General features: G+C 41.0%; 2 pseudogenes; both read right to left on the reverse strand.

The window, feature by feature from the left end:
* Nucleotides 1-12439: 12439 nt before the first annotated feature.
* On the reverse strand, nucleotides 12440-12938 carry LOC127121942 (E3 ubiquitin-protein ligase At3g02290-like; annotated as a pseudogene).
* Nucleotides 12939-13800: 862 nt separating this feature from the next.
* The window catches only part of LOC127121943 (DExH-box ATP-dependent RNA helicase DExH9-like), a 54871-nt pseudogene continuing 46592 nt past the window's right edge, over nucleotides 13801-22079 (reverse strand).

Below are 22079 nucleotides of genomic sequence, written 5' to 3' on the forward strand. Positions count from 1 at the left end.
ATTTGCTTGATTGCTTGAGTTAATTGCTTATTGCTTGCTAAATCCAAAGGAAAGGAGCAACTTGGATCATCTTTATGATCTCAAAAAGAGAACTCCAAGTGGTTTTATTTCTCTTCCCTCATCCTTGCATGTTTATGATCTAGCCATTCTCTTCTTCTCTCCACTCTAACCCAAGCCAAACTTTTGTGCAAACATTAACATTGCTTTCAAAATTAGAAACCTAGGCACTATGCCTTTGATTTTTTCAAACTCTTTTCATAACACTTATTTTGAATTGAATCTTAAGTCAACTTTGACCTTATTTTGTGAATACTTTTCATTTGTAAATCCAATTCACTCAAACCATTTTGTGGTTCCAATGACCATTTGTGTTAAAGCTTTTCATAAACATTAGCTATTAGGTTTGAGTTATCCTAGAGGTTGATATGATACTCACATGTATCCTTAGTGATGGACTATAAGTCTTCCATGCTTATTATAGGGTTAACTCCTCACTAGTATGTTGAAGCTCTCCTCACATGATGGATTTGTGGTTTTAGGTTGAGTTTTCTCCCTTTGATAACAAAAGACCTTAAGGCTTTTGACCAATCAATTCACCAACTTATTTTGAGATTTTTACCCCGAACTACGAGGTTTTGATCCTACCTTTTTAAGATGGTACGTAGGCAATGGGTTTATCCATTCAAACACAAAATTGTAAATAAATTGTATATTCTTTTCTAATCTCCCCAATCATGTTTGCACAAATATTTTCACAAATACCAACCTACCTTACAACATTTGTAAAAAGGGATCCCTTAGAGTACTAAGGATGTTTTGGGTGCTTAAAACCTTCCCATTGCATAACCAACCCCCTTACCCAGATCTCTGACATTTTTATTAGTTTTTGATTTGATAAAACTTCTAGGTTTTTGTTCGCTTTCTAACCTTTCCTTTGGATAAATAGAAGTGCGGTGGCAACTCGAATTGTATGATTTACTTTTGGTTTAGTCAATAAACCATAAGGTAACGAATACCTCGCTACAAAAAAGTGGCGACTCTGCTGGGGAAAGTTTGCCTAGTGGGTTTTGCCTACTATTTACCTTTTGTTGTATTCTATGTTTATATTACTTGTGACATTTTTTTCGTGCAAATTTGGGATGACTGTATTGATTGTAATGTATGAATTGCTTGATATATCAATTGCTTGTGTGCTTGGTGGTCTCTTGTGAGGTGAGTTCTATACCCGAACTCGAGTGCACTTATGATAGGAGAATGACATAGTCTTGTTGACTTGTGTGGAGTTATTCCTTAGCAAGTTGACTTGCAAGCCCATTCACTTGGTGGAGGTAATGTTGGGATCAATAATGTAACACGAGTAGTCGTGGTTAGGCATTACTCTTTCCAATATATGCCTTAGAAGCCAAGGACCTTAGATTATCTAGCCCCTCTTGGCCTATTTTTAGGACGTAGTACGAAGATCGTTCAAGTGTAAGATTTGATACGATTGTTACGCGATACTATACTCATAGGAGTCTCTCTTGAGAATATTTTTGGAATACGAGTAGTCGTTTATCCGATAATATCCGAAAGATGAGATGATGACTATGGGAACCTCTTGTAGAACATGATTGTCAGGTTTAACCATAGTACACTCCCTTTGGGTGGTTCTTAACCAAGACTCCATGCTCGTGACTTGCAACAAACCCTTGATTCGCGGTCGATTCGTTCCTGTATATCCTTAATATCAATGGAACTTGGGTGTTGATAAGGTGTAAACCATAATCCACCAAATTGGATGATTGATATTAAGGATGACTTGATCCATCCCGTGACCTTTGTGTGGTGTGATTTGCTTGATCCTTGAGTGTGATTATTACATCCATGCATTCATGCATTCATACACATCCATATCATCAAACAATGAGAAAATTTTCAAAGAACTTTAGAGGTCTATTTGCAAATTTTCAGACATGGATAAGCAAAGAAGGAATACGAAGAAGTACAGTTTCATACAACCCGACTTGAAAGAGTGAAGGAGTTTGACATCCTATATATTAGACCCCTTGGAGTTCAAGGCTCATCATGGGAAGCTTCTGTCTATTCTTACTACTCAAGTGGATGAAGGTCTGATGAGTGTGTTGGTGCAGTTCTATGATCCTTTGTACCGTTGCTTCACATTTCCGAATTTCCAGCTTTTGCCGACGCTTGAGGAGTATGCCTATCTTGTGGGTATACCTATCTTAGATCAGTTGTCGTTCAGTGGCTTGGAGAGAGTTCCTTCTTCTCAAGAGATTGTTGATCTGTTGCATATAGATGAATTTATTATTGGTGCTCATATGACTACCAAAGGTGGAATTCAAGGTCTTCCATCTGATTTCCTCATTGCTCAAGCTACTATGTTTGGGAAGGCCATGAGTGAGGACGCCTTTGAGGCCATATTTGTACTTCTCATCTATGGGCTAGTGTTATTCCCCAACATCGACAATTTTATGGATGTGAATGATATTAGGATTTTCTCTACTCTTAATCTCGTTCCTACTCTGTTGGGTGATACTTATTTCTCTTTGCATATGAGGAATACAAAGGGTGGTGATACCATTGTGTGTTGTTTGCCTCTGTTGTACAAGTGGTTTATTTTGCACTTGCCACAGACGCTCGCCTTCAAGGAGAACAAAGGATGTCTACGGTGGTCCACGAGACTTATGTCTCTCACTAATGATGATATCTTTTGGTATAACCATGTATATGATGGTGTGCAGATTATTGACTCTTGTGGTGAATTCTCCAATGTGCCTCTTCTTGGTACATGTGGTGGGATTGACTACAACCCTGTCTTGGCATGTCGTCAGCTTGGGTTCCCCTTAAAGGATAAACCTAATAACATTTTGTTAGAGGGCGTGTTCTTTCAAGAGGCTAAAGACCCCCAAAATTTGAAGGGCAGGATGGTCCGCGCTTGGCGCAAGATTCATAGGAAGGGAAGGAAAGAGCTTGGTCCGAAGAATTGTATTCCTTTGGAACCCTATACCTCATGGGTTAGGAGGAGAGCTTCTGAGTACCGCATGCCCTATGATCATCTGAGACCTACACCTATGGCTATGGCTGGGCCTTCAACCCTCCCTAACCAAGGTGTAGAGGAGTTAAGAGATGAAGATCGTTCGCGTGCTTGGGTCCGTGAGCGAGAGGAGCTACTTCAACAGCTTAGAGATAAGGATGCGTTGATAGAGTTTCTGGAGCATCAGGTTGTCGATGAGCCTGATGATGTGATTACTTCTCTTCTTCCTCAGTCTTCCAGGTTTTGGAAGAGGAAGTACGACCGACTCGCCAAGGAAAAGGCAGATATGGAGGCAGCCTATGAGAGAGAGGTGAAGAGGCTTCGTGCAGCTTATCTTCCAGTCTCGAGAGCTTTGGACGATTGTTTCTAGGGTTCCATAGGATGTTCATTTTCCTTCTCTCTTGTATTGTATTTTGGTTACCAAGACTGTTCTTTTTTGGTGTAAATTTTTTCCAGATATTATTGATATGATTATTCCATATATGTCTAAATGATTAATATTTTCCAAATATTTGCAAATAGAACTCTAAAGGTTCCTCTGATTAAAAATAAAATCATATGCACAAGCATTGCATGCATCATGTGCATAAGCAGGTTTTGTTCCAGCGCTTCTTGTTCAGTGGTCTAACTCTGTGTTCTTCATTTATTTCGAAGACAAGCTGACGCATCGGTACTACACCAGAGCCAACTCATCAAAGCTAATGGATCACCTCGAGCAAGAGAACGGAGAACTCAAGGAGGAAGTGGCAAGATTGACTGCCCTGATAGAGTCATTCTTGGCCGCCCAAAGCCAGTCTTCTCCAACGCCTTCAACTCCTCCCCAGAGGACGGTTATTTCAGAGATTGCTTCCTCTACCGTGCCTGCTGCCAGTGCTCACTTCGCTCCGTCTGCTATGCCAGTCGGGTTTCCCTGGGGGATGCCCGCTAATTTTGTTCCAGAGGGTCCCGCCCCAACATTTGCTTCTCTACCGACATCTAGCCCGGTCCTTGCCGTGCCACCTCCAGTCGTGTATACTTTGCCGAGAGTTGATGACCCCATTTACCACTCTGAGCCATCTGAGGGCCCAGATGTCTACGAGAAAATGGATGCTATGAATGATCAATTCCTTGAGTTGCGCAAGGAACTTAAAACTCTCATAGGGAAGGACCTCTTCGGCAAATCTGCTGCTGAGCTATGTCTCGTACCTAATGTCAAGATTCCTATCAAGTTCAAAGTTCCTGACTTTGAAAAGTACAAAGGAAACACTTGCCCGCTCAGCCATCTTGTGATGTATGCACGCAAGATGTCGACTCAGACCGACAACGATCAACTCCTAATCCACTACTTCCAGGATAGCCTGTTCGGTGCCGCTTTGAGATGGTACATGGGTCTAGATAGTGCGAACATCCACTCCTTCAATGACCTTGGCGAAGCCTTCGTCAAGCAGTACAAGTGCAATGTTGATATGGCTCCCGATAGGGACCAATTAAGGGTCATGTCCCAGAAGGAGAAAGAAACATTTAAGGAGTACGCCCAGAGGTGGCGCGAATTGGCTGCACAAATTGTGCCCCCGCTCGAAGAGAAAGAAATGACGAAGATTTTTCTCAAGACTTTAAGCTCTTTCTACTACGAGCGGATGATTGCTAGCGCTCCCTCTAATTTCACCGAGATGGTGAACACGGGGATGCGTCTAGAAGAGGGAGTCATGGAAGGGCGCCTGACCAGAGAAGAAGGCTCTTCTGCCAAACGTTATGGGGCGTTTGCCAAGAAGAAAGATGGTGAGGAACATGTTGTGTCCTCCCATATCAAGCAACGAAGACCCTCTGTGAAGAGGAAAACTGTGCGTCCCGCCAGTAACCAGCACCAGATGGCTCATATAGCGCCTGCATTCAAAGAGAATCAACATTATCAACATCAGAACCAGCAACAGCAACATCAGCAGTATCAACAGCAACATCATCGTCCTCCAACAGCAGGCCTACCAGCCTCGAAACAACAATCAAACCAGCACTAGCTATGATAGGAAGATGGTCACTTTTGATCATATTCCAATGACTTATGCAGAGCTATATCCTTCATTGATTAAAAGGAAGTTGATCACTCCACGTGACCCACCTGCTGTGCCAACCAACCCTCAATCGTGGTATAAGCCCGAGCTTCACTGTGTTTATCATTCTGGTGCTCCCGGACATGATGTGGAGAACTGTTACCCTCTCAAGACCAAGGTTCAAGGCCTTGTTAGAAGTGGTATCTTGTTTTTCGAGGACGTAGGTCCTAATGTGAAGAAGACCCCATTGCCCGAGCATGGGAAATCTACTGTTAATATGGTTCAGGGTTGCCCTGGCAAATACAAGGTCAGATATGTCAACCATATCAGACAATCATTGGTCGAGATGCATAGACTGTTATGTGGATACAGTCACTATGAGCATGATCATGACAGCTGTCGTGTATGCACTGTCAATGAGAGGGGATGTTGTCAAGTCGGAAAAGACATCCAAGAAATGCTAGATCAGGGTGTGATCGAGATACTTCAGAATCGTGATGAGGATGAAGTTAATGTTATATCACCCATGTTTAGATTACCTGAGCCTGTTGTTGTCAGATATGATGGCAGCAAGCAGAAGGCTTCTCCCTCTCTTATCATTAAGCCAGCTGGCCCTGTTCCATACTCTTCCGACAAGGTTGTTCCCTATCGATATAATGTGGTTGCATTGGAAGATGGGAAGGAGGTGCCCCTACCCTCCACTTCTGTTGTGAATATTGCTGATGTCAGTGGATTGACCCGCAGTGGTCGTGTTTTCTCGGCGCCGCCGAAACCCCAGGCTGACACTAGAAGAGCTGATGCTGCTGATAGTGTCGTTTGTCCTATGGGGAATTCTTCTTCTTCTCCTAATCCAGCACTTGCTGTTGATAGACCTGTCGTAATTACTAGAGCTCCTGTCCATGTTAGCCAGAATGGCATGATAAAAGAGGACTGTGATGAGATGCTGAGGCTCATCAAGAGGAGCGAGTATAATGTTGTAGATCAGCTGCTACAAACGCCTTCAAAGATATTTGTGTTATCTTTGTTGATGAACTCCCAGCCACACCGTGAATCTTTGCAGAAGGTGTTGGACATGGCGTACGTGGATCACGACGTCACCATAGAACAATTTGATAGCATTGTTGCAAACATTACTGCTTGTAACAATTTGAGCTTTTGTGATGCTGATCTTCCTGAGGAGGGAAAGGACCACAATTTGGCACTACACATCTCTATGAATTGCAAGGATGATGCCTTGTCTAATGTGCTGATAGACACAGGATCATCGCTGAATGTGTTGCCAAATTCTGCTCTTGCTAAACTTGCATACTAGGGGCCTCGCATGAGGCAGAGTGGAGTGGTCGTCAAAGCTTTTGATGGATCCCGAAAGGCTGTGATTGGCGAGGTTGAGCTCCCAATCAAGATAGGACCTAGTGATTTCTAGATCACTTTCCAGGTCATGGATATCCACCCATCATATATCTGTTTGTTAGACAGACCATGGATTCACGAGGCAGGTGCCGTGACATCCACCCTACACTAAAAGTTGAAGTTCGTGAAGAACAAGAAGTTAGTGGTGGTAGGGGGAGAGAAGGCTCTCTTGGTAAGCCATATGTCTTCCTTTTCTTATATTGATGCTGAGGATGACGTTGGGACGCCGTTCCAAGCCTTGTCTATTGCTGAGCCTTCTAAGAAAGGAACTTCTTCATTTGCGTCCTACAATGATGCGAAGTTGACCATTGAGCATGGCGCAACTACTGGTTTAGGACAAATGATCAAGATGGAAGACAATAAATCCCAGGATGGCATAGGGTATTCTTCAGGCACTTTCAACAAGTGCAGTCTGTTTCAGAGTGGTGGTTTCATCCACACGGTCGAAGACCAAGAGGCAGCTGCTGTAGTGGAAGGTGATGTAGAGGAAGATTCTGGCAACTTTGTCATCCCTGGAGGAGTCTGCAATAATTGGGTCGCCGTTGATGTTCCAACAGTTGTCCATAAGTCCACGTAATGTTCATTTTTGTTTAAAAACCCTTCTCCCATGCCAAAAGGAGAAGTGATGACATTGTTGGCACATAAATACAATGATATTCATTCAAATATTACATGTTAAATGTTTGTTTTTCCAGATTATTTTCACTGTTCACTTTTTGCATGAAATTGGTGATCACATAAAACCCTAAAAAGAGAATAAAATCAATCTTTTCATCTGCATAATGATTTTCCTTGCTTGAATTCTAAAATCTCTTTTATATCCGAAATCATTATGCAGGTTGATCAAACCCATTGAACATAATGATCCAACACCATCTCCCAACTTTGAGTTCCCTGTATTTGAGACAGAAGAATATGATGTTGAAGAGATTCCTGATGAGATTACCCGTCTGCTTGAGCACGAAGAGAAGATCATTCAGCCACATCTTGAGAATCTGGAAACAATCAACTTGGGGTCTGAAGTTTGTGTTCGTGAGGTGAAGATTGGGGCACTCCTGGAAGAATCTGTTAAGAAGGGGTTTATTGAGTTGCTACGAGAATATGTCGACGTATTTTCCTGGTCATATGAAGACATGCCTGGTCTGGATACTGATATCGTGCAACATTTCCTGCCTTTGAAGCCTGAGTGTGTGCCTGTTGTCGCACCTCAAAAAAATGGGGATACGACTTTAAAGCGAAGGCGCGATCGCACGCTCGTATGATGGACTGAACAGAGTTGCCACCAAACTTTATTTATTCCTAAAAAGGAAAGGGGAAATATCGATAAAACCTCTAAAAGAAAGGATAAGATATGGTCATCGCAACCAATATCAGGGTTCGGGAGTTGATTACGCAAGGGGAAGGTATTAGCACCCCTCACGTCCGTTGTACTCAACGGGAACCATTAGGTTAGTTGTGTGCGTTAGTGTTAGTTGAAATGTTAGGCTTTTCGAATCATTAGGTGGGAAAGAAAGAAAGGATGAGAAGAAATGTTTTTGGATTTTTTGACGAAGGACTAAACCTAAGTTTTTTATTAGTGGGCCTGACAAGATTTATAAATCCTGCTCCTACGTATCTCAAAAGAGAAATCGAGGCTTACGTAGTTCTGGGTAGAAAAATGTTTGTTTGTTGGTCGATTTTAGCGAAAGCTACTTTGTGTCAAATCGACGAAAACATTGTTGGACTACCCAAAATAGGTGGAAAAACATTGCCTTGCATTGTTTTGAAACAAAGTACCTCACGTCCGTTGTACTCAACGGGAACCATTAGGTTAGTTGTGTGCGTTAGTGTTAGTTGAAATGTTAGGCTTTTCGAATCATTAGGTGGGAAAGAAAGAAAGGATGAGAAGAAATGTTTTTGGATTTTTTGACGAAGGACTAAACCTAAGTTTTTTATTAGTGGGCCTGACAAGATTTATAAATCCTGCTCCTACGTATCTCAAAAGAGAAATCGAGGCTTACGTAGTTCTGGGTAGAAAAATGTTTGTTTGTTGGTCGATTTTAGCGAAAGCTACTTTGTGTCAAATCGACGAAAACATTGTTGGACTACCCAAAATAGGTGGAAAAACATTGCCTTGCATTGTTTTGAAACAAAGTACCTTTCGTTTGAAAAAGGTTTAAGAGTCAATCGCACGGCGGCGAGGAAAGAAATTGATTGATTTGATGTGTTTTGAATAATGGCGAGAACTTGGATGAGCGAGATATACATCTCGAATCCTAGTCTCAGGAGTGCAAGGTATACACCATGTTCCATTTCCATCTTTATTGAAAAAGTATTACGGTAGGAATTAGGTATTTTGAAGTTTGAAAGACGAGTACTTGTGACTTACAAGCTCTTACAGCTTAGGTCTAATACTCGGGACTACGTCTGGACATTCCACCCAGGCAGTCTGTTTCTTTCCAATATTGCTAAGAAAATGATTCGAATATTTACGAATGTTTCGGAGGGAAGACGAATATTTATGGCTTGCAAGCTCTTACAGCTTGAGCCTAATATTCGGGATTACGACTGGACATTCCATCCAGGTAATCTTTTTCTTCCAACTTTTATTTAGAAAACGATTTGAATATTAGAGTATTAAAGAGAAGACGAATATTAACGGCTTACAAGCTCTTACAGCTTGAGCCTAATATTCGGGATTACGACTGGACATTCCATCCAGGTAACCTTTTTCTTCCAACTTTTATTTAGAAAACGATTTGAATATTAGAGTATTAAAGAGAAGACGAATATGAACGACTTACAAGCTCTTACAGCTTGAGCCTAATATTCGGGATTACGACTGGACATCCCATCCAGGTAACCTTTTTCTTCCAACTTTTATTTAGAAAACAATTTGAATATTAGAGTGTGGAAGGGAAGACGAATATTTATGGCTTGCAAGCTCTTACAACTTGAGCCTAACATTCGGGATTATGACTGGATATTCCCTCCAGGATAATCTTTTTCTTCACGTTTTATTTAGAAAATGATTCAAATAATAAATTAAAATAATCAAAGTACAGAGGTTTGAAATTATTTAAAGTTCAGTTGATGTTATTTAAGAGTTCATTGTAAGAAGGCCCAAGAGTAAGCCATGTGAGGTTGATGGCGATGCTTAAAAGCAATCGACTTACAAGGGTATGGAAATGGGCTCGACGTCGAATCGAGAAACAGGTGATATTTATCATTATTATTTTTAGAATGGTTTTTCTTTTTATCAAGGAAAATGAGATGATTTATCATGATCCTCACACATAATAGATAAATAATTTACATAAATCCCAAAGAAAGAATAATCACCTAAGTCATATTAAGAATAAAATAATAAAAAAATGAATTCACCTAAGTCATATTAAAAATAAAATAATAAAAAAAATGAATAAACAAAAGAAACATGTTAGTTAAGTAGTAAGACTAGATAATTAAATGTGAGAATTAAAGGAAAATATGAGACAGTCAAAAATATTAGAGTACCAACACGACACAACTGAGTATCGAACCCAGGACCAAAGAGAAGGGGGATTATCTCCATCTCCACCAGGCCAAGACCTGCTTACTGCTAGACTAAGACCCACAAAAACTATGTTCTAACTGAAAACTCCCCAAGGGAGAAAACGAGAAAGGCCAAACATGGGCTAAGTTTGTTTAAGGTCCATGAACCTAAATCTCAACTTGGGTAGTTGAGGCCCACTTCAACAAAGTCCAAGGGCGAAAATGGCAGGGAAGTACAACGGTCACATGGAAACTCGGAAAAATGTGAGGGAGTGCCGAACAAAGTAGCTGACTTTGAGATTTGGGAAAGGTAACGTCATTAATGGCCTTAAAGACTTGATAAGATCCACATAAAACACCAACAGATGGCGAAAGCGCTCACCTCCACCTTAAACTCACTCTCTCTCTCTGCTTGAGACATTCGTCTCCTCCCTCACTCAAAACCAAAGCAAACTCACAGAGAAAACCTAAGCCATTACTCCTAACACAGACCAAACTCAGCACTACAGGCACGCAAAGGCAAACAATCATCACCAAAATCAATGAAACCTAAACAAACAGGGGTCGACCTTGAATACCGAAGAACAAGAAGGAACAATCACTTACAGAGAAGTGAATCAAGCGTGGAAAAAACATTACACGTACATTGTAATACATTTGGTAGCATCAACATGAATCCAAGTATGACATGATAAAGAAAAGAGAAAGAACTACCAGCTCGAGATTCTTCAGAGGCAGATGAATAGGTATGTGTTTTTCCACTCTTCTTGTTTCTTCGGATCCTATCCTTTCTGGTTTTTAGCGTCTCTCCGTCAAGGGAGAATCTTAGGGTTTTGGCCAATGCTCTTTGTTGTCTTGAAAGTTTTTAGGGTTTTTTCGCTTTTTCAGTAGCCGCTCTCTTCTCTAGGGTTTATGTGAATAGTGGACGCGCCTCTCTAGGGTTTATGTGAATAGTGGTTCTTCTTTTATATGCCACTAATCTCTCTCCTCTAATTTTCAGCGGAAGCTCTCGTACGAAGGATGTTGGGGAAATTTTGTCCTCATCCCCAGTGGGTGGTCCCCCCCTTCTCTACTCTTCATTTACCCTTTTACTGCTTGGTAAGAAATTAACCACTACTTACAAGTTTACTCGACACACTTGAACAAGAATGGGATATGTGCTATTTGAAATATTGGAATGGGATTGTATTAGTTCATGACCGTGTTGTTTGATGTTGTGCAGGGTCTTGTGTCATGGCGCAGTTTGGTGAGCTGCGATAAGCGTGATGGTTCGCTTCACAACATGAGCCTGATAATGCATCTCTGCAATGTCGCCCACTCTGTTGGTATCATGTTAGCATTAACCTGGTTTTGACTTTGGCTTGGCAACTGTTGGCTTCTTAGCTGCTGCAGAAAGCTTGAACGAACCTTTAACCTTAGCAAGCTTTCCAGAAGCAACATTCTTCTTCAAATTTTGGAGCAATAGCTTCTTGAAGTTTCCAGGAAACTGTTTCTGATAAGGCTTCAAAAGTCAGCATAGCTGAACCATCATCTGATACATAGCAGAAAACCTTGTCGGTAGGGTAATCAACGGAGAGTATAGACAAAACAGTATTTGCAGTGATAAGAGGCGGCTCCTTGAGAGGGTTCTCTGTACTGACGAAAACGTCAATAAGGGCCAACTGTGATGGTTCTCCGTCACGATCATATCTTATAGCAAGCCTGTCAAGATAAATCTCACGGTTAATGGGCGACCACTCTAGAAACTGATCCAAAATCCCGGATAACGCGAACCAAATCTCACAGATAGCTGATGTCAATCACAATGGATATGCTATTCATGGAATGGCTGGCCACTAGGGAGAACCGACATATTAATATGCCTTCTGATAATCCCTTCTACTTCCTTGAACAATTGGTCACCATCCTCCCAACAACAGACACACTGAAGTGTGTGTAGGAGATTGTAAGTTTTAGAACCTTTCCTTCTGTCTTTGTTTTATTCAAAGAATTTTCTATCAGTAGCTTGCTTTCTTATGTTCCAAACTTGACATGATAGTAACGGTTTCGTAGCATGGTCTAATTATTATTATTGAACTGATGCGCACTTTATTTTTCTTGTTTGGAGACAAAACCCGCAGGTTTGAGGTATGAAGCGTGGACATGTTCAACACCATTATGATAAGGTAAATCATTTGGCTTGATCTCAGCATCCGATACCGAAGCTTTGGGCAAACCATGAACATCCGAAGACAAATTCATGGCATTTTCAGAAGTGCTTGAATGAACTTGCTGCGTGTTAATAGTTTCCAGATCAGTAGATCCATCCCAAGCGCGGGATACACGATATTTTTTGTGTTGAACTATTCCTAGAATACTGACTTCAAATTCAAATTCTCTCTGATTCTTAGTGATTTTTCTTTTCACTGCAGCCTGACTACTATCTTTAGATGTTGCTTTATCCACCTCCAGATTATCAAGAGTATATTGTCTCATCAAGTTCCATCTCCTTTCCACAAACTGGACAGTTGTCACTTCTCTCCATCCACTCATAGATGCAGCTAAGGTGAAAACGATGAGAGCATTTTGTCATTATCTTGGGATTCTCTTTAGTGTATTCTTCGAGCCAAGTTGGACAGATATCCTCTTCTTCTGATGATAACGTGTAAACAAGCCCAACTCCAAGTGTGTATTTTGATGATGAAAGTTCTTGATGCAGACTTAGAACGGTATATCTTCAATTCATCTTCTCGGGCACATTCATTCCATTTGTCTGCTGAGTTCAGAGGCTCTGCATCATATGGTAAGGGCCTTGGAGGAGAACGATACATGTCCGATAGAGAATTATCAAGTGATGTTGCAGATGTCATGGATGTTGTTTCGTAAAGAGATGAAGAAATTGAAAGTGCTTCGCCTCTTCGGAATATTGATGCACACGCATTCAAAAGATTATGTAGCAAGCAACTGAGACACATGTCGTTCCTGGAAGTGTGAAATTGAGAAGAGTATACAAAAGTTTTGAGGTGAAAGTTTGGATTTTTCGGCGAGAATTGCTATGAAACTGCGAAATTGAAGCGATACTGTATTTTGTTGTTGTTCTCTTTCTTTTTGTAGTCTTCACATAATCTTCTTATTTCAGCCAGTCGGTGTGGAGGAATACAGTAGACACAGGAAGAATGCTTGTGTGTACTATCCAGCAGCCTTGATCGCCTCGCATCATCTCTGTCGCAACTCGACCACTGCCACGGAGTTACCTGTTCCAACTGAACACGACAGTCCGACACCAAAGATTCCATTCTTGATCCTTCAACAGAAACACGGAATAGAGGCCTTCATGAAACAGGTTTTGCATTTGATTTTTGTGTTTTTGTTGTATTCTCCAAAACTGTTCTTCATTATGTTTGTAATGCTGATAAAGTTTTGGTGACAGGGGACTGTACACATCGGTACTGGCGGGAGGATCTGGTATTCTAGTGCAGTGCAATACAGTTGTCCCAGATAAATCAGTGATGAAACCACATAGCTCTGATGCAACTGCTCATACTTTTTCCTGAATAATCCTTAGACATGATTGCACCGGCTAATATTGTAAACAAAGTGAACAGTGCATAATAGATTGGAGAAACCACTATTGTGTTCAAAGTATCCAATGCCATATTAAGGTGATTTAAACTAGTAATGATGCAGGAAATGCCGCCCATTGTAAAAATCCATGTTTGAAAGTATATATTTTGATTTGAACCATCGAATGTAAGTTTAATGGCTATGCCAATCGCTTTTACAATCATGACAGTCAATGATCCAATTATGGAGCATATCCCAATATAAACAAAGACATTAGTTTGGTCGGTAATCTATATAAACAAAAGGACAAGGCTGTTGGTGCACCTTTGCCACCCAATCAGCAAATTCCTTGGCATTAGGGACAGTAGCAGACCCTTTATATTGCATACTTCGCCAGATTTCAGTAGTCATCACCAAGCAAGAAGCATTGGGATCAATGATAACATCACCAGTCATCAAGCCAACATCAGAAAACTCTTCTTTAAATTCTCTATACTTCTGGTTACTAAATGCCTTGATAGGAGAAGTGTAGATAACACGTTGACCATCTCGAAGCGACATAGTAATTGCATATAAAGCCACAACAGTTTTCCCAGGAGATGTATGTGCAGATACCATAACGGATTCAGAATTTTCAAGACAACTAAATAGCTTGAGATTGAAAGGGATCAAGTGTAAACGGGAACTTCTTAGCAGGTTCTTTGGGTTGAGATGAATCAGAAGTAGTAGAAGATGAAGCGTGAACGTAGCCATGTGGATATGAAACGTCGTGAAGACAATCGCATTGCACTTGTGAAGTCGTTTTCGCTCAGAAGATTCATCCAGATATTTCTTCTTCAAGAGTTCATATTCAGGACCGAGAAGTTGAATATAGTTCACAACATCAAGGCCGATAAAGGACTCAGTTGTGAATTTCACGTGATCAGATAATGCTACGTGCTGCTCTTTGTAAATTATGTATTTTTTTTGGATAATCTATGATTTGCAATGAATGAAAATTGGTGTTTCTTGTAGCAAGACAAGGATCTCTCTTTGCATCTTAGAAACTTCATGTATTCATGTGATGAGATGTTTTTTTTTATTATAAGTTATTCATATGCCATGTACATTGATGATTATGATTGAATGAATGAACGAAGGAATCGAACTATGAATGAGTATGTGGAAATTCTTGAATATGAATGGAATTTTTTTTCAATGTGAATGAAGAAAATATGAATGTAGGTTTGAAAAATATGAAATAGTAAACATGAACATGAGTGAAGGATATGAAGGTGAATGAAGAAAGAATGCAAACGAGTGATTGATGGGGGGAAAAATTTTCAGGGCCAAAATCGGGGTATGACACCTGTGAAGCAGAAGCTCAGAAGAACTCATCCTGATATGACAGTGAAGATTAAAGAAGAAGTTCAGAAGGAAATTGATGCGGGGTTTCTGGTGACTTCTACATATCCTCAATGGGTGGCCAATATTATGCCCGTGCCTAAGAAAGATGGAAAAGTTTGAATGTGTGTGGACTATAGAGACTTGAATAAAGCTAGTCTGAAAGATGATTTTCCTCTGCCACACATTGATATGTTGGTGGAAAATACATCTAAATTCAATGTCTTCTCATTTATGGACGGATTTTCCGGATATAATCAGATTAAAATGGCACCCGAGGATATGGAGAAGACAACATTCATCACACCTTGGGGAACATTCTGTTATCGAGTGATGCCCTTCGGTTTGAAGAACGTCGGAGCCACGTATCAACGAGCTATGACTACCTTGTTTCATGATATGATGCAAAAGGAGATTGAGGTATATGTTGATGATATGATTGCGAAGTCGAGAACGGAAGTTGAACATGTAGAGCACTTGTTGAAGCTTTTTCAGCGTTTGAGGAAGTACAAACTCCACCTGAATCCGAACAAGTGTACATTTGGAGTCCGTTCCGGCAAGTTATTGGGCTTTATTGTCAGTGAAAGAGGTATTGAAGTTGATCCTACCAAGGTCAAAGCAATACAAGAGATGCCTGCGCCAAAAACCGAGAAGCAAGTCCGAGGTTTTCTTGGCCGCTTGAATTATATTTCCAGATTTATTTCCCACATGACTGCCACATGTGCGCCAATATTCAAGCTCCTCCAGAAATATCCGCGTCATGATTGGACCGAGGATTGCAAGAAGGCCATTGACAGTATCAAAGAGTATTTGTCAGAGCCTCCGATTCTGTCTCCGCCTGTGGAAGGGAGACCCTTGATTATGTATCTGACAGTTTTGGAAGACTCTATGGGTTGTGTATTGGGTCAGCAAGATGAATTAGGGAAGAAAGAATATGCAATATACTATCTGAGTAAGAAGTTCACTGATTGTGAGTCTCGATACTCAATGCTTGAGAAGACATGATGTGTTTTGGCTTGGCCTACTAAGCGCTTACGCCAGTATATGTTGAATCATACAACTTGGTTGATATCCAAAAGGGATCCAATTAAGTATATCTTTGAGAAGCCTGCTTTAACTGGGAGGATTTCCCGTTGGCAGATGTTGTTGTCTGAGTATGATATTGAGTATCGAGCTCAGAAGGCTATTAAAGGTAGTATCTTGGCTGACCACTTGGCACATCAACCAATTGAGGATTATCAGTCTGTTCAGTACGACTTCCCAGATGAGGAGATTCTGTATTTGAAGATGAAAGATTGCGATGAGCCTACGCTCGATGAAGGGCCAGATCCTGGTTCCCGATGGAGCATGGTATTTGATGGCGCTGTAAATCAATATGGAAATGGTATTGGGGCAGTGATTATTACTCCTCAGGGTACACATTTTCCTTTTACATCAAGGCTAACTTTCAAATGCACGAATAATATGGCGGAGTATGAGGCCTGTATTATGGGTTTAGAAGAATGTATTGATCTTAGGATCAAACATCTTGATGTTTATGGTGATTCGGCCCTTGTTGTTAATCAGATTAAGGGTGAATGAGAGACGAATCAGCCCGGCCTCATCCCATGCAGAGATTATGCGAGGAGGATTTCAACTTTCTTTACCGAGGTTGACTTCCATCATATTCCTCGAGATGAGAATCGGATGGCAGATGCTCTTGCTACGCTTGCTTCTATGATTGTGGTGAAATTCTGGAATGAAGTCCTCAATATCACTGTGATGCGCTTGGATAGACCAGCTCATGTATTTGCAGTTGAAGAAGTGAAAGATGATAAGCCATGGTATTATGATATCAAGTTCTTTCTCCAGAGTCAGATTTACCCGCCCGGGGCATCTGTTAAAGATAAGAAGACTTTGAGGAGATTGTATGGCAGTTTCTACCTCAATGGCGATGTGCTTTATAAGAGGAATTTTGACATGGTTATGCTCAGATGCGTGGATAGACACGAAGCTGACCTGTTAATGACTGAAGTCCATGAGGGTTCATTTGGTACTCATTCCAATGGACATGCCATGGCAAAGAAGATGTTGAGAGCAGACTACTATTGGCTGACAATGGAGTCTGACTGCTGCAAATATGTGAAGAAATGTCGTAAGTGTCAGATTTATGCGGATAAGATTCATATTCCCCCGACACTTCTGAATGGTATTTCCTCCCCATGGCCTTTCTCTATGTGTGGAATTGACATGCATGGCATGATAGAGCCAAAGGCGTCCAACGGTCACAGGTTTATTCTCGTAGCAATTGATTACTTCACCAAATGGGTTAAAGCAGCGTCATATGCAAATGTGACCAGGCAGGTGGTTGTGAAGTTTATCAAGAATCAACTCATATGTTGTTATGGTGTGCCAGACAAGATCATTACTGATAATGGATCTAACTTGAACAACAAGATGATGAAAGAGCTGTGTAGCGAGTTCAAGATTGCACATCATAATTCTTCTCCTTATAGACCCAAGATGAATGAGGATGTTGAAGCTGCTAATAAGAACATCAAGAAGATTATCTAGAAGATGGTTGCTACGTACAAAGACTGACATGAGATGCAGCCATTTGCTTTGCATGGTTATCGTACATCTGTCTACACATCAACAAGGGCAACCCCTTTCTCCCTTGTATATGGCATGGAGGATGTGCTCCCTATGGAGGTTGAGATCCCATCAATAAGAGTCTTGATGGAGGCCAAGTTGACTGAGGCTGAATGGGTTCAGAGTCGTTATTACCAACTGAATTTGATTGAAGAGAAGAGATTGACTGCCATGTGCCATGGTCAGTTATATCAACAAAGGATGAAGAAAGCCTTTGATAAGAAGGTCAAGCCTCGTGTGTTCCGAGAAGGTGACTTTGTGCTCAAGAAAGTTTTGTCTTTCGCGCCCCATTCCAGGGGCAAGTGGACTCCAAACTATGAAGGTCCATATGTTGTTAAAAGAGCCTTTTCAGGCGGTGCTTTGTGAAGGAGAAGGGCGATCCAAAACGCAGCAGAATTTAAAAATTCTCCTTTAATGATCCTTACGAATGGGCATGATCAGTGATAGAACCGTTACCTCTTGTGGCGATTGTAACCTTTGGTGCAGATCTACGGAGCGATCACGAACGTTGAACGATGACAACGCCTCTACTCAGTCCACATGAACGGATTCCTTCAATCTCAGTGCTAGCTGCTACGAATGAAGGCTTTGAGTGAGTGAGAGAGAGAGAGAGAGAGAGAGAGAGAAACGAAATTGTAACTGCACAAATGCTTCTACACAAGGGTTCTATTTATAGAACCACTTGTGTGGGCTGCAAGCTAAAAAAGCCCACTCAAGTGTATGTGGCCTATATCTTATAATATGCCAATATCACTTAAGCGCGTGGTACCTTACCATATTTCGTATTCTACTTAAGCACACCGTACCTTACGATGTTCTACAATTCACTTAAGTGCACCGTACATTACGGTATTCCTTAGTTACTCTATCTCTTATCAATTCGTCCTTTGTGTGTGACCCTGTAGGTTTTCGCAGCATTGGCAATTATATTAAATCACACATTTAACATAATAAACAGTGAGCGGTATCTAGCAACACATCACTGCTACCCAAGACACGAAAATGTCATGTGATCTGACAAATCCTTCTGTGATAATACTTATGTGTATAATTACCCTTTTGCCCTTTGTCGCATCGCGCGAAAAACCGGCGGGAAAAGAAAGAACAACAGAGCCGCCACCGTGCGTTATTTATCCCAAAAGAGGGAAAGGAAACGCTCAGAGTAAACCTGGGAAAGAACATGGTCTCGCGACCAAAGAGTATGGGTTCGGGAGTCGGTTATGCGAAGGGAAGGTATTAGCACCCCTACGCATCCGTAGTACTCTACGGGATCCACGCACAAAAGGAAGGAATATTGGTTGCTAAACACTGCTCATAAACACACGCACACTGGCTGAAAGAGACACAAGAAACTGACTGAAACTGACTCGGCAGGATATCGAATCCTGGGCCTACTTAGTCTATCAGGCATAGACATCAGAGTCGAAGTAGTTCGGACTGGGGAAACAACACATGCTCGCTAGGATGTCGCATCCTATGCATACGTATCTTCTCGGACGAGAGAAGAATCAGAGCATTCGTAGCTCGGCTGACACGCACACAAACAAACAAGACACACACAGGCAAACGTGGAGCCCGACTGCCAATCACTGGACTTACATCAGCATCCGAACCGAACACACGCACACTGGAACCCAAATGCCACTCGATGGACTTACATCGGCTTCCAAGCACACAACAACACAACAGGTTGATAGGGAGTCGGGGACTCAGCCTACAACTGTTAAGCACACACACACAAACAGACAGACAGCACCTGCTAAGGAGTCAGGGACTCGAGCCTAACATAGGTCAGACAACACACACAAAAGAAAAGAAAGGGCGCCCGGAGAGATCGGCTCAATCTCCTGCCTACATACTTCATCTGGTATGAAGATCAGGGCGATGTAGTTCCCCTACGCAGGGACAAAGGTTCTAGCCTAACCGGATAACAGAGGGAGACACAACTAGGGAGACTATGACTCGAGCCTAGATGTTATCATGCAAATCAACCCTAAGTTATGGTTTCTAGCTAAATGGCACAAGGGCCGACCTATCCTAAGCATGGCTCACACAGGAAGCAAGCCACACACACTTAACTTGCACAGGAAGCAAGCCAAGTAAAACCTAACTTGCACAGGAAGCAAGTCTAAACTAATCCTAACTTGCACAGGAAGCAAGTCAAACAATCCTATCTTGCACAGGAAGCAAGTCAAACTATCCTAACTTGCACAGGAAGCAAGTCAAACTATCCTAACTTGCACAGGAAGCAAGTCAAACAATCCTACAAGCACAGATAGCACACGCTATACACAAACAAGTGGCTCAAACAAGGGTTAGATTTTAGTCAAGGGGTCATATCAACCTCGACAAACAAACCTCTGGAATGGGGTGAGGGTGCTCTTAACCTTGCCATTGAGGGGCTAAGGTGAAGCAGATGAAAGGTGAGTGAAGGTAAGACTTCACAGCTCTTATCCCTGGCCTGGGAGAGCTCAAGACAAGAATGTGTGGGTTCAGAAGGTAGGAACCCTTCTACACATTTAAGACTGACTCAACTGTACAATTGTACAAGATCTTGGGTTTTTATCTGTAATGCATCAACACAGTGGTGTGAGCAAAACAGATGACGCACTGAATAGTGGGGGATAGATTGCATATCCCTACCTTCCACCAATTGCCTCTTCACTTAGGAGGACTTTGACTCTATACAAGGACAAAAGTAAACATCCACAAACATTGCCTCTTAAGGAGGACTTTGACTCCATGCAAGGACAAAATTAAACATCCACAAACATTGCCTCTTAAGGAGGACTTCAGACAGTTGCCTGGCCAGGTAACAGGCCAGGTCTTCCAGACTACATGAAGTAAAAGAGACATACCTCAATGCAAATTGCTTATACAAGCAAAGCAAAGCAAAAAGTTCACAAAGAACTAAGCAACTAAAGCACCTGAAACAGTCAAGCAGATGTTAGTATGCAACTTCAAACAAAACAAACAAAAACAGACAACCACAGTCCATTAGAGGCACATGGATGTGCAAGGCACAAGGCTTAGGGCATGTGAGCCAAGCCACCTACAAAACAAAGAGGTTAGGCAATGATACTTGAGTAAGCTCAATCAAAAGAATTGGTCTTAATGGCCCTTTGATGGTCCACCTGAAAACACAAGCTCAAAGGTGAGTAACAGGACCACTAGGACAAGCCTAGGGTCAAAAGTGAATGAGAAAATCAAAACAGCAAAGGATATCCAATCAAAGTCAAGTTTAAACATTCAAGAAACACAACCAATTGGGTTCACATTCATATCAATTACTATCATCATTTCATGAGCCATTTAGGTCAAAGCATGGCAAACAGAAGCTCACAGAAGTCAACAGAAAGACTTGCATCAAAAGCAATCTAAACATTTTCCAAAAATCATCAAATAAATCATGATCAAACCTAACACTTAGCATGGTAAGCATGTCAAATTTCATCCCATTTGGACAAGTGGAAGGCAGTCAATGAAAATCAGAAAGTCAAAGCAATTTTGAACATGCTCAATGAAGCCAACCAAACATGCATCAACTTAGAAAAATCATAAGTCAAGAATGGTGTATGATAAATGAGTGGGATCAAAACCATGGCAAAGATGAGGATGTCTAGTTATCTCATGCAAAATTTCATGTCCATCTAATAAAGTATGAGAATTTCACAAATGAAATGGGAACATGTGTCACACAAAGTCAACATTTGACTAGGCAGGGAGGAAAAATCTCAAACAAATGGAAAATAGTTCAAATAAATCCAAGAAAATTCACAAGTCAACTAGACATACAAAAGTAGGTTCATGCAAAAAATCAGATCATTTGGAGGTCAAGAAGCATGGCAATGAAAATCATGAAGTTGGACATCAATGGTGTGACACAAATTGTCACACCTTAATTCAAAAAATCATAACTCACCAACCACAAATGATAAATTCACGAACTCTATACCAAAATCACCATGAGTGTGTCTAGTTTGAGCACAAAAAATTTGGGAACCATGGGATACATTCACATCATTTCACAATTGATTTGGCAAAGTGCATAAAATTTGGTCACATGTCACAAACCCTAAGGCCATTTAAAAAACCACCCATCCAAAAATTCTGGAAAAATAATGATAAAAAAGTAGAGATCATGATGAGCACAACACAAAAAATCCCATTGAATTTGGATTAAAATTGAAGCTTTTATGATTTTTGCAAGATTGGTGATTTGAATGTGAAATTAATTGAATTAATATTTGAGAAAATGGCATTTTGGTAATATTTGAAGCCACTAAACCAAACACAGTCGTTTTGGCCCAGAATTTGAAATAATTTCATTGGCTGTTGGAAGAATGAAGAACCATGCACACGTGAAATGGAAAGAAAATCTGAAAAATGCAAATTGGGAAACTAGGGTTTATGTTCATCACCAAAATCGAATTTCTCAATTTCTCCCAAAAAGTGTCAATTGATTACACCATTGTAAACATCAAACAACATACAATAACATCCTAACATTGGTTTTCAATAATTCGAGCTAGGCAAAG

The sequence above is a fragment of the Lathyrus oleraceus genome, chromosome 2 (assembly GCF_024323335.1).
Source record: "Lathyrus oleraceus cultivar Zhongwan6 chromosome 2, CAAS_Psat_ZW6_1.0, whole genome shotgun sequence".
Classification (NCBI taxonomy): Eukaryota; Viridiplantae; Streptophyta; class Magnoliopsida; order Fabales; family Fabaceae; genus Lathyrus; species Lathyrus oleraceus.